This window comes from Acomys russatus, chromosome 3 (assembly GCF_903995435.1).
Source record: "Acomys russatus chromosome 3, mAcoRus1.1, whole genome shotgun sequence".
In the NCBI taxonomy this organism is placed as follows: domain Eukaryota; kingdom Metazoa; phylum Chordata; class Mammalia; order Rodentia; family Muridae; genus Acomys; species Acomys russatus.
Genome location: NC_067139.1, coordinates 12,944,403 through 12,958,996, shown reverse-complemented (window position 1 = coordinate 12,958,996; position 14,594 = coordinate 12,944,403).

Below are 14,594 nucleotides of genomic sequence, written 5' to 3'. Positions count from 1 at the left end.
AAAGGGTATTGATGTACTTAGATATAATACATGCTAGGTCAAACGTCCATTGGGAACATTTATTTCCAAGTTACACAGTGGGGAAAAGCCACTTTTCTCTCACTGGAGCAAGTCTGGCAGCAGCAGCAGCAGCAGCAGCAGCAGCAGCAGCAGCAGCAGCAGCAATAGCAGCAGCGGCGGCGGCAGCGGCAGCAGCAGCAGGAATGTCCCAATATAAGGAAGGAAGCCATTGAGATGCTCTTTGCATGTGAAATTATAAGTCACCTGTGTAGGAAACCAATAAACACAGCTTATATTTCAGGTGGGGTAGAACAGTAAAATCAACCTCTATCTATAAATGTTTCATTAAAAACCATATTTGCATAGATGTATAATTTGAAAACTTGTCATCTTTCTTGGCTTCTGTAATGTTCACAAAATGCATGTGCTGCTCTCAGACATTTGGACCATATACTAATCCTGAGTTGGTGTGTATGTCATCCTCTTAAGGTAGGGGTTTCTGTTGATTGTCACTCATCCAACTCTCACTAATTTATATCTTTTAATTCAATGTCTGACATCAGCATTTTTGTCACAAATGTGACAAGAACAGCATAGTCCTGTTTGCTCCATCTTCATGCTTGATGAGAATAAACATATGAAGAATGGAATTTTTAACCCTGAGGTTGAAGAAAGCCCTGTCATAAATGTGATATCATAGCTGAAGTTGCCAGATCATTATGGGTTTGTACCTTTGCAGAAGGCTTTAGATTTTTTTAAGTTTGAGTTTTACAATAATCCATGAGAAAATTGGGACTTTGAAATTATCAAAATATACTGAGAAAATAGGTATATTATTTGGGTGAATTACTTCCCCAGAGCCCTCTCACTAGTAGCTTGTGGAGGAAAATTGCCAAGCTCAAGGACCTTGCACCTCACCTGTTCCATCTGCCACAGCTGAGAGTCTGGGGATGGGGAGCATACTGCTGCTCTGAGGGTCACTGTCAGCTGAGGATCTTCCTCTTCTTGTTAAGAATTACACTTTGTCCTCAATAGCATAAGAGATGACCTAGAGATTTGATTTCATCTCCTCTTTCTGCTCTGTATGACTCTTTCCTTTCACTTTTTCAAGGATTCTTTTTCTTTTCATCTTCAGTTTTCTTTTGGAAGACATTTCTAACATGCCAACAATTTTCAATCTCAAGAGAAAGATACAAGAGGTATGCTCCACCATAAAAATTGCTTCTACCTCTAGTGATATTTCTCTGAAGGCTATAAAAATGTGAGCCATAAACATTTAATAAATGTAAATAAATTCAATTGGAAGCAGCCATATAAAGCTGGGAATTGCTAATGTATGTTTGTGAAAATCTCCTAACTCAAGTAGCCAACATATATATGCATACTATTATAAAAACATTATATTATACATTATTCAAGGTAGTTAAACAATTTTAAAAATTAAATTAAAACAATATAATTGGAAACTCAATTAGTCATAATTTTTTCAGAGGACAAGCTTCACTGAATTTACTTTATATCTCATAAAGAAACACACACACACACACACACACACACACACACACACACACATTTATTCTCATTTTTCACTGGAGAGACTTTTCAGTCTAATACTGTTTCCCATTATATAAAAAAAATCACATAGCTGTTATAAATTCATTATTTTTAAAAATAGTATCAATAGAATAAAGGGAAATAGTTAACAGCAGCCTGACTTTCTGATTTAATAGTTATTTGGCCTTAAGCAACTTCTGCAGAGGGTGTGAGTTGTACATCTCTTAGCTTTGTCTACTTTAGACTGCGAGTTGTAGGTTTCGTTAGTTTGATACAAGGTAAACAACTCATAGTAGTGACCTGTAATGAAAAAAATATTGCTTACCTCTTCCTGCAGATCTGACTTTATTCCTTTAGCATGTTGTAAAAGATCTACCAAAGCACCTCCTACTGTAACCTTAATCATGTAGGAAATTTAGATTTGAATTTTTATTTTGGCTGCACTATTTATCTCCATATTTGTCACACACACACACACACACACACACACACACACACACACACACACACACACAAACCCTCTCTCTACTTATGTTGCCTTAGTTTGTAGACAAAATGGTAGGAAAATGATCTCAATTAACAGAGGTTTGTATAGCTGCTGAGCCTAAGATATTGTTGCATTATGGGTAAATATTTAGAGGGCTAGGATTCTTTTTGCTTTCATGTGATTTTGATTAGAGTTTTGAGGGTCTTTATTGACATTTTTGAAAACATGCAAATAGTAATAAACTTGCATTCTTGTGATCCTAACAAACAATTCTGCCTGCCTTGTTTCTTTATTATCTGATATGTTCTCTAAATGGGCATCTTATGTGTCATTTGGCGTATTGTTCACTGTCTATAAATAATAAGCTAGCAGGAGACTGATAATAACATTCATGAAGCAACATGTCTAAGACAGGAGGATAGAGTAGAGATGGCTGACCGTATGCCTTTCAAAATTAGCATACACCAATGAGGAAGACTGGCAAAACCTTGGTTTAAGCTGACTAATCCCACAATGGGCCAGGGTGCAGATGCACTGCACAGAGCACCATGGATCTAATTACAACACTGAAATGCATATCCTGGGGGAGGGATTTAAGGAGCTAATCACACATGGAGTTGTGTAGACCTACATGTTCCACAGTGGAGTTCTAATGTGTGCATGTGAAACCCCCAGAGCTCAAAGGCCTGTGCTGTGTGTTGTTGAGGCCTTGTCCTCTGTTCAGTGGTACTGACTCAACTGGTTTAAAAAATTATATCTTTGCTTTGGTCTACTTACTTTATATGCATATACACTTTGTCCCTCTCTTAATTAATTAATTAATAACTAATTATGAAAGACATCTAAAATTGCACATCGACACTATTACACTGTCTTCTAACAAAAATATTTTTGTTAGTTTTCCACCTCCCTATGTTCCTAACTTTCCCCTCTGTTGTGCCCTTCTACCCTCTCTTCGGCTTTTCATGTCATATGTGCCCTATCGACTGACTGGTTTCCTTATGTCTCTTTCTAGGGTATGAACCTACACTCCCAATTCTACCCACTTATATACATATCTTATAAATATGATCTTCATATAGGAGAGTGAGGGAATATTTGTCTTACTTTGCTTGATTTTCGTTTCCTGCAAGTTTGAAGATTTCCTTTTTCTTTACACTGAATAAAATTCCATTGTGTACCTATGCAACACTTTCAAATAACTAATCTGCTGTTCAATTCTTGTTTGTAATCACAAAACTGTGGAGCCCATAGGCATGGGTGTTCATATCTTGATATAGTCCAATTTCAATCCCAATGGTGATGTATCTGTAGGGAGATCGCATGCATCTCAAGGTAAGAGATACAGATTTCTCTAACCTACTCTATGGGACTCTAGCTGATGTGGGACTTAAGGATGTGTGTGTGTGTGTGTGTGTGTGTGTGTGTGTGTGTGTGTTTGGTTTTGTAAAATATTTCATAGCATTTCCTCTGAGGTTTCTCTTGTTGCATATTGATTATTTAGAAAATTGCAGTTCAATTTACATTGGTTTTAATGTTTTCTTATAGGGTTTAGCATATAGCATATAGCAGAGTGAATGATTTCAGTGCATTTAAATCTGTTGCAACTTTGGTGATACCAGGAGCCAAAGAAGAGCAGGACCCTTTCTTCCCTGCCATACACTGCCTGCTTCCGAGTCTTCCCCTTTATCACCAGCCCTTAGCCCTTCCTGTATCTAAAAGTTTATCAACCACCACTGTCTGTTGATGGGGACCAGTTCAGGATGAGCAGTGTTTTCCTTCATATTCTCTTTCCCCATGAAATACAGGATCACCTTACAGTCTATACCCTCAAGCACAATTCTCCAAGTGTGGGGCTCCAGTACGTGTTCTCTTGTTGGGTTCCTTTTCAGTATTTTTAGTCACAGGGGTCAAATGTAGACCATGTCCCCTGTGAGAAGGCATGAAGTTCCCTGCTCCTGTTTCCATATTCACTCACTTATGCCAGTTTACTGTCTGTGGGCTGAGTGGGTAATTACCTGCACTAAGCCAAACTGAGCCTTATTGCCACCTTACTACTTTATTTCCATATCCAGTCGTGTATGGTTATTTTCTATAATTCCCACTTTCTCAGATATCTGTGGCTGAGGGCATGTTTTATTGCAACATGCAACAAAGTTCAAGCATTTTTGATATTTCCATTTGTTGGGGGCCAACAAACCTGCAGCTGGACATTGGATAAGCAGGCCCTCCATGTCCTGACGATGGAGGCCTAACTGTGGAGCCTCTTACCTGACAAATTCTCCTTCCTTCATGATAGTGAGTGCTCTGGTGAATAGTGGCTTCACTTTCACTTCTCAAGCAAGTTGTCATGTCGTGTCTAGCTGAAATCCTTCTGGACTGGACTCTAGAAAGCTAATAGTCATCTGCCTCCTGTCAATCTTTTCCTTTGGGACTCCGACCTGATCCAGGTTCACGTTTTGATATATTTGTCACCAAGTGATGTTGGAGGTTGGTCTGGTTGTTGCCCAAATGAGCAAGCTCACGTACCCCAAAATGTTTGTAACCTTGCCTAAAACCTTGTTCCTGCTTGACCAATAAAAAGCCAATATACTGGGAGGGGCAGGGCCAATAGGATGGGAGTGGCTAAGGTTCCCAGGCTTCTGATGAGATTCTTGGAGACTAGAAAGGAAGAGAAAGAAGGAGGCCAGTGCCATGGGTTAGGTGGAGGAAGAAGCACATGGCTAGCATGGATGGAGGATTCTGCCCAGATGGCAGACATTAGCAAGTTTTTGGGATTATGGATGGCAGGTAGCTTGATAGACACTATTAAAAGACTATTAGAAGTAGATGGCATGGGAGTTTGACAGGGAGGTATAGAAGATAGTTTAAGGGATTAGTATCTGCCCTGCTCTAGGTGAAGCAAGGCTACTTTAAAATATATAACATGTGGCTGTATTTTTATTGACTGATAGCGGGTTAGAAAGTACCACTGTCATAATAATTATAGGGCTAATAATAAACACTTATTAGGCCCTACTTCTAAAATAACAACAAAATAGTGATGTGGCTTTTTGTTGCTGTTGTTTTTTTTTTGTTTTTTTGTTTTTTTAAATCAAGATTTCCCCTTTCACTCTACCTTGATAGCCTTATAGCTTTTCAAACCCAATTGCATGCAGTAATTTAACACTACCAGATCCTGTTCCTGAGTAACCACGATCTTAACCAAAGACCTGTGTCGAAAGAAGCTGACAAAAAGCAAGTGGTTTACCCACTGCCAGGCTCTCACACTGTCATGTTTTCTTAAGAGAGTACATCAGGCCTACAGGAATTCAGCTGAAATTTCTGGGAAATAGATGTTCTTACTTTACTTTAGGTCCGTGTTCTGAGTTTGATGGGTGACTATGTATTTGCTGCAAACAATCAGTTTCTAGGGTTGATTATTTATTTTTAACAGTACTGTTGTTATTTTTGCTTACATCAAGCAGACGAGAAAGTAGACTCACTGTTTGGACAGACTGTCATTGGTCACTAAATATTTTAGAGATTTTCTTCAGCTGTCCCAGATGGTCATATTCAGAATGATTTCAGACTAAGAAAAAATATTGAATATTAAATTAAAATAAGTATACAACTACAATTTTAATTACATGTGATAACTAGTGTAGTTTTAGTTACACGGTTTTATTATGTTTTCTGAGGCTTGTTTGTAACAATGTTAATACAGTTCTGCGTGGCTCTCCATGGCAGAGATTATAGCAAAGGATAAAGCATAGTTAGCATTGTTGACCTAGTCCTCAGAGGCCACAGTGGCTGCCTAAGAAATATGTGTAGTATTTTACAAGTCATGCTTGGAAAGACCAAGGAGTAGACAGTGAAGTGAAGTAGGACTGAGCAGCTAAGGACAGAAGGAGTATATTCATGGGAACCTGCAGAGTCAGGAAGAAATCCTGTGCTTTCAAGAGTGTAAAATGCCGCTACTAGCAGAATCTTCTTAATAATATAATAACTGCAGCCCCACTCCTGCTTCTGACACCCACATGGGATTGTAAATGTTAGCGTGCAAGTTACATTTAAATAATTTCTATGTTTCTTATAGAATCAAACATTTGATCTGGGGGCAAAACAGTGGTTAGTAAATTGAAAAACGTCATGAATAATTTATGGCTCTTGCACAAATTTGTTTTAGATTTGATTTTACTTATAATTTATCAACTGTCTCATATAGTTTTCCCTGGGCTGATCATTTTCCCAGAGGCCTGGCCACCGCACCTAAGGCAGTGCTTGCAATAACCAAAATCGCAGTAGGCTAGGCACACTGTTTCAGTTAACTCCAGGATATTGGGCTGAACACTCCCGTGATTGCTTGTGATTGCCCATGGTTTGGAGTAGGAGAGGAAGCACTGGGGCAGCTCATTGGAATACTAAACAGAGCCTCCTTGCTTGGAGTATGCTGCTTATTCTGGAAAGGTGAAAACATTTAGTTATTTGGAGTTTGGAGCTAAGGATATTAACACTTGTATAAAGCATTAGTGCATAGGTTAAGTTTGTACTTTTGAAGAGGGCACATTAGAAAAATCTTTATTTTTTTTTCAGTGTAGTGGTTCATGCCTATGACCTTAGCCTGTTTTTATTTTTTAATTTTTTGAATGTCTGTGATTTACACGTCATGCACCAAAATCACTCTCCTCCCCCCTCAGTAAAATAAAACAAATAAACAAAAAATCTTGTCACACAAGCTGTAGTGTATCATGCAGTATAGCCTTTTGTCCATATATGTTTACTTTTTGTGTGTGTGTGTGTGTGTGTGTGTGTTTACTTTCAAATATTCATTGCTACAAGTCATGGGTCTGGTTGGGGGACTACACTATTGTTATCGTTTCCTCACTGGCACTGCTGTTGGATATCCCATTGTTGCCCTGTGTCAAGGAGATTCTTAATCTTTGAATCTGCAGGTCAGGCCCCTTCATGTGTTCCAGTAGGTCATACATAGGGTAGATGTTGGGGTGAGGTCAACTCAAAGCCCTAAATCAGGGCCTGCTCCCTTGTCCTCAGGGCAGGGCCTGCTCTCCTGCTCCTGTGTCCTTGGGGCAGGGTCTGCTCTCCTGCTCCCTGTCATCAAGGCAGGGCCAGCTCATCCACTCCTGTGTCCTCAGGGCAAGGCCCACTGTCCTGCTCCTGTGTCATCTAGGCAGGGCCAGCTTTCCTGCTCCTATGTCCTTAGGGCAGGACCAGCTCTCCTGCTCCAGTGTCGTTGTGGCAGGGCCAACTGTTATCATGGCAGGGACTGCTCTCTTGCTCCTGTGTCCTCAGGTCAGGGCCCACTCTTCTACTCCAGTGTCATCATGACAGGGCCAGCTCTCCTCCTCCAACGTCCTCAGGGCAGGGCCTGCTCTCCCGCTCCAGTGTCATCCTGGCAAGGCCAGCTGTAATCATGGCAGGGACAGCTCTCCTGCTCCCGTGTCCTCAGAGTAGGGTCTGCTCCCCTGCTCCAGTGTCCTCAGGGTGTGCCTAGTTCTTCCGCTTCCGTGTCCTCAGGGCAGGGCTGGCTCTCAGGCTCCCATGTCCCCAGGACTGGCTCACCTGCTCCCTCATCCTAAGGTCCAGCTCTCCTGTTCTTGTTTCCTCAGGGTCAACTCTCCTGCTTCCATGTCCTCAGGGCCAGCTCTCCTGTTCCCGTTCAATTCGCCAGATTGTTGCTTGCCGTCAAGGCCTGGATAGCCTCCTACTCCTGTGGGTACTGGTTCTTGTGGGCCATCAAGCAGGTGGCAAGTGGAGGCCCCTCAAAGTCTTTGTTGAGTAGCTTGTGGAAACCATTGATGTTTGCCCAGCTCAGCTTCTTGTCCCAGGGAGCCTGTGGCTCTGTTTATTCATGCCTCCAGAGTCTCTGGTTCCATCGCAAGCTCTATCTGCCATGGGCTGCTGCCTCGGTGCTGCCTCTAGTATCCACCTGTGTATGATCCAGTTCTTTGGCCTGGCCAGTGAGAGGAGGTTCCTGAGGCTTGTGGTGTAGGCAGTGCAGTCTTCACTTGGCTCGGCTTAAAGAGCACCCCCTCCTCTAATGCCATCTCCTTGGCCCACACTGTACCGGGCTGCAACCCAAAAAGCAGTGGCAGCGGCGGTGTCCTGGGTCCCTGGGAGGTCACTGGAACCTGGTCCCATGGTCCATCCACATGGCAGAATTTCCTTCTTTCTGTGAAACACCAGCACTGTGTTTTGGAGCTCTCATTATGGTCCTTTGGTGGCTGTGCAGTCACTGCTGTTCTGTGGATCAGACACTGTATGATTGACGCCATCCTGGATGATCTCAGATTGGGTATTTCTAATACATTGAGTTAAGTATTTCTTCCCAATCAGGCCGCTCTCAGGGGTGAACATTTCTGTGTAGCTCTGGACCAGAATCATCCTCCTCAGAATGCATTGGGGACCTTATCTTTCAAATCTGCGGATCCGTGCCCACTGTGTGGACCCGCCCATTAGAAATATCTTTAAAGAAAAAGCTAAGTGGCCCTTTTTCTACTTTTCCCCATTAGACTTATAATCTTATTTATAATCTAATTTTCTAGCTTCCCATCTTTTCTCCTTACTTACTATCCTCCTCTGTCCTTATTCTTCTTTAAAGTTACTATTTGGAAAGTAAGCATCAATAACATAAGTAAATAAATACTTCCTGGTCCTCTCACTTTATATACTTTCTTCAGTGTTCTTTTTAGCTATGATAAAAAAACTACATCCATAAAATCTCAGCAAAAAGGCTGTTTGAACAAGACTTAAACAATGGCAGAAATAGTGGACATGCCAAAGGGCATGGAGGAAATTTCACAGGGCCCTACCTTTAGATTAAGAGCTATAGAAAATTAAAGATTGCTGTGAAAGGATGAATTACATTCTTTAGGGATGACCCTATCCAATTCTAAGTGGTAAGCCCTAAAACCAAACATATACTAGCAACATTAAATGGTCTCAACAGACTGCATTTATATTTCTATTTTCATATATACATAGCAATAATGGTTACAGAAAAAGCCTATATGAGAGGTAGTGGGGTGAGGGTGGGCATGAAACAGGAAGAATTGAAAGGAGAAGAAGGAGAGTGGAAAGGATGCAATTATATTTCAGTTAAAAAAATAAACCTGAAATACTGGAGGTGGATAGATGGCTCAGTGGTTAACAGGACCATACTTTTATTACTATCAGGTGGTTTGCAACCTCCAGTAGCTTCATTTCTAAAGGATCTGATCTTTTCTTCTGGCCTCTGTGGGTACTGCACTCATGTGCAGAAGCCTACACACCCTCTCTTACATGTATATACACAATTTAAAACAGAACAAAGCAAACTATGAAACACCACTTGTCTCTCTGTAGTACTTGAGCACAGTGCCATGGGACATAAATGTCTATATTTATCCATTTCTTTCTTCCTCTTAGTACAAACCAGACATTATATATTGTAACTTGTCTTTCAATTACCACTGAATTTATCTCCCCTGGTCATGCAAAGCTGATAAAAATTTCAGAATTCAATTGTGCTGATTGTAACAGAGTCAGTCATAAAAATTAGCATATTTTAGAAATATCACACAATGAGAAATTGAAAGTACAATAAATATACTTCCATGTGTATATGTTATTCACAGGTATTTAAGATATTAAGGTTTATTAAGTATATATTATTTAATATGTGTAGAACTGAAAGTTAATAATTACCAAATTGTGAAAGTTTGATGAACTTCTAGTAATGTTAATAAATCCCAAGACTGTCAGTAAATAAAGAGGAATGAAGGAAAGTGTAGTCATTAAAAATGAGAAATATGAGTGTGTAGTTATTATAGTTATTGAGACCCAGTGTTCATACTCAGTGATGAAGTGAAGCTCTCATCTATTGTGGCCTCTTTAACTGACTCAGCACGCAGCATACAGCCTGAAACTTCATTCATCAAGTTAGAGACCTTGTTTGCAGTACAAAAGCAGCTCTATTTTGGTAATTGTAAATTAATGATCCAAAGTTCTTTAAAAAAACTCAGGTTTGGGATTGCTGTCAGCTACTATTATGATCTCCTTCCTTTCCCCTGGCTTACATTGTTTCTTTAACTTAATTCTTCTCAGTTGAAATTTCTTTCTGTAAAGCAATTCTTTACTGTATATTGGCAGTTCACCAAGTGAAGAATCCAATGGAGAATGCCAATGGTGACTGGCCCCAGGTCCCAGGAAGAGGAAGTCAGAGTCCTTGTTCAGGCACACCTTTGAGAGCTTTGTCACAAATAGACATTGTCCTTTAAAAATCAATATAGTTTATCACTGGAAAACTTTTAAAATCATTGGGGTTTTTTTCAAATAAGATTTCATGAACTGTTCCCATCTTCCTTGTTCACTTTTTGATAGCAGATACTTTCCTATATCTCTGAATGTTTATTACTTGGAGTTTGGCTTGGGATGCTTTCTCAGTTTACCTATAGGACAACCCACACATTGGCGCAAAAGCTCCTTTTAGGTAGGAGATGGAAGTAAATAGGTTACTTACGAAGTCTCTGAATGATTCTGAAGAAATCCCATAGATGCACTCAGAGAAGATGGATGCTGCACATGTACAGAAGGGCCAAATAGCAGCACCCATTTCCCATCCTGGAACAAGTACCGCGGTCTCCCACAGGAGCAGGCTTGACTGCAACAGCAACAGAAGCGTGCCTGATATAAGGAAAGAAATCAGCGCGACGTGTCTGTCTTTCCAGTGCTTAAGAGATTTCCACATTGTCTTCATGCTAGAAGTTTTTAGTAGTGGAATGCTGGCACTGAAAGTGTCACATTTTTTCTGCTCTATCTACACACATGCACACATGTGTGTCTGTGGGGTCAATCCAAGCTCAGACTGTTGCCATTACTAGTAAAGGAAAATACTCTGTCTTCGATGCCATGATAAGACAATTCCCAGGACTCACTCTGCTTGGCACCCAACTTCCAAACTTGTGACAATGATCCAAGATGGTTTTTACATCAATTTCCTTTTCCCCAGATGGACAGAAACAGATCTCTAACAGCAACCATGGTAATCTCAAGAACAAAAATACATGAACTATGTACCACCCACAAACTGCTATTTGGTTTTAATGATGTTTTAACAAAAGATTTTCTGATGAAAGTGTGAGTATGTTGAAGTAGTTTTCACAGAAATTTTCATAACTGAAATTAGAAATGCTCAGCATAAAAGATGTAATTGTTGGAGCTGCAAAGGTAGTTCAGTCGTTAAGAGCACAGGTTCTACAGGACACAGGTTCAGTTCCCAGCACTCACATAGCAGCTCACAATAAATCACGTGACCGCTCACAATGAATCACATGACCGCTCACAATCACATGACAGCTCACAATCACAAATTAGAGTCCAGGGGATGCAACGCCTTCTTCTGGCCTCTTTAGGAACCAGGCATGCAAGTGAGGGACAGATTTATATGTAGGCAAAATACTAATAAAAAAAAAACCACCACCACCACCACCACCACATCACCAAACCCCCAAAACAAAGCAAAATAAAACAAACCACTACCCAAATAAAAAACATGTTAAATTTTCATATGTGGAGAACTTTCTAAACTTTAGTAACTGAAATGATCAAACATAAATAAATTTGTTCAGTACATCAGGTAACCAAATGATCTTTAAATATAAAATTAGTATAACACTGTCAGAATTCATATTACTTATACTTTTTCAAAGAAAATGGCATTTCTGTGAATTTATTTTAATACTGATAAACACACACAGTCATTACCATTTATCACTGGAGAGATTTACAAAGTCTAAAGTCACAATTTTTGTTTTTCATACCATAAAATAAATTTTATAGTTGTTATTAATTCATCATTCTGAACATGCTATCACAAATATGAGGAGAAATAGTTGTAACAGGCTGTTATTTTTACAAAGCTATTGACATTAGCCAAATTCTCAAAGTAGTTTGAGACACATATTCCGAGCACTGCATAAACTAGAATGCACAACTAGAAGTTTTACTTGGTAGATTCAAGTAAGGCAATTACAAAAGTATAAATATATATTATATAATATACAATATTATATGTTACAATATAATCTATGTAATATAGATTATATAGTACTATAGTAACACTAGGAATCAGAAAATACTACCCTTTCCTGGAGGAATTGGGACATACTGGACCCATAGACTCTTGGGGTCTCTTTCCTGTCATACCTCCAATGTCAGAGCACAGCCCTTTATTATGTGGCTCTTCTAAATGCTCTGGAGCTGTCCTGTGCATAAGTGACCATCTTGTCATCTCCCTAATGTTTAACCCAAGTAGAAGAACACACTCATCTTTCCCTCCTCACTCCAATTGTGACAACACTTGATGCACACTGCCTTCTATACCTGATGGTCCCTGATTGAAAACCACTGATGGAAGCATCTCTTGTGCCTGTGCAGTGTTCCTATGCAACAGAGACTAGAAAGTTCTCCTAGCACTGTGTGACACCAACACATCCTTCTACCAAAGCACAGATGCATAACATTGTGAATCGAGGAGACTACAGAAGCACAAAGGAAGGATTACCTACAAGGACGTGGTTGAGTTGAAGAGCGCTGCATGACTTGAAAACTCACAGACAGCATGGATGTCAAGCAAGGATTCCCACTTTAGTGGAACCCTGCTCTCATTTAAATTTCCACCTATCAGCATCCTTGATGGTCTCCCAGGGGAACTCCTGCTCCCTCCTGGATCTTCTATCTCCCCACTCTTCCCTACAATTCTTAGCGTTCCACCAGAGTCCAGCTTTGAGACCTTATGGGCACACAGGGGAAGGGGATGTAAGCTATGCTGATGAAAACTAATAGGTTGTGGCCAGACAGTGGGGTAGGACCCCACCCGCAAGGTCTATGGGAGGCAAATAAGTCAGAAGAGGGAGGGAGTGTGGGGAATGGGAAGATAAGAGTAAGGGGATAACAATTGGCATGTAATGTGAATAAATTATAATAAATAACATATGTAGGAGTTGCATTCTGGAATGCCAGGCAAATGTCCTGTGACTCAACCCACCCAGGGAGGATTAAGAGTCCCACTGTCTTTATTACACTGCTACCCGTGCCTCTATTATTTTGCGTCTTTTTGCCCTTTGACTGGGCTCCAAGAAATGTCATATGCTGACAAGGCACTTCTTATCCCTAATTTTAATAGTCATATCATACCTAGAGAAATATAGTTATTCCCTAACTTCAACCATTTCTTCAGCCTCTTTCTCATTTTTTTTTTTTGTTTTGTTTTGTTTTGTTTTGTTTTTGACAACTGTTTTTGCAGTGTTTCCTAAACCACGGAATGGTGACAGACGTTTTTTATTCTGTTAAAATCATTGTATTACTATGCTGTAACACTAGTCATTTATTCTCAGTTGTACTGGAATGAGTCCCTCATAGCAATATCATACTACCATATAGTTTGTCTCTGCAACCTAGGCTAATGAGGACAATCTATATGCTATCGGACACAAGATCTCTTTCTGCAAACCACAGGGAAATCTTTCCTGCTGAGTCTGGGACTTCTTCAACCACAGAGTTTTGACTTGGCTTTCAGTATGAAATCTGGATTCCTCACTAAAATAGGACTTTTATCTAAGGACAGAGTAGTTGGTTGCACCCATAAGAATTGTGTCACTATTGTACCACTGGTTACATTTTACCAGGCTTTGTGATTATGTTAAGATGCTGATGAGCATGTCTGTTGGTATATTGTGGTTGGCACTGTAGAACTAACAAGTACAGTGAAGAGATCAACTCAGATCAGACTTTTCCATATCTGAAATGAGAACATACTGTATCCTTATCATTAGGCTCTTACCATGTGGCTAGTCTGTACACCTCACAGCACTGGCAATAGCCTTTACCTCATGAAGGACTTCAAGGTCTCCTTGGTCAAAAACTTTAAGAAAGTAACAATCTTGACACTGACTTTTTGTCAATAACCATATGAATTTTGTGCTCTACATTCTTTGTATATGACAGAAAACATGAGCTATTTCTTTATTAGTCTGTTTCTTTGGCTAAGCCTAATGATCTCTAATCCTGTCTATATTCCAGTAGATAATAGCATTTCATTCTTTTTATGGTAAATAAAATTCCATTTGGTCTGAAAATATATACATGCATATAGGTGTGTGTATATATTCTTAAAAGATAATTTTACATTTATTTTATGTGTGAGTGTTTTGCCTGCATATACATATGTACATTTTATGCACACCTGGTGCCTGAGATCCGAACAAGTCATGAGATCCTCTCTTACTGGAGCAAAGGATGGCTGTAAATTGTCTTAGGGTTTATGTTGCTGGGCTTAAACACTATGCCCAAAAATACCTTGGGAAGGAAAGCAATTTTTTTGGCTTATAGTTTCATATAATATTCCATCACTGAAGGAAAGTCAGAGCAGGGAACATGTGGATACTGGGAACCAAACCTGAGTCCTCTGTAGAATCAACAATTGAACTTAACTGTGATGACATTTCGCCAGCTCCATGTCACTTCTCTTTATGTTTTTGTTTTGATTATCTTAAATAGTGGGTCAGAAAGCATA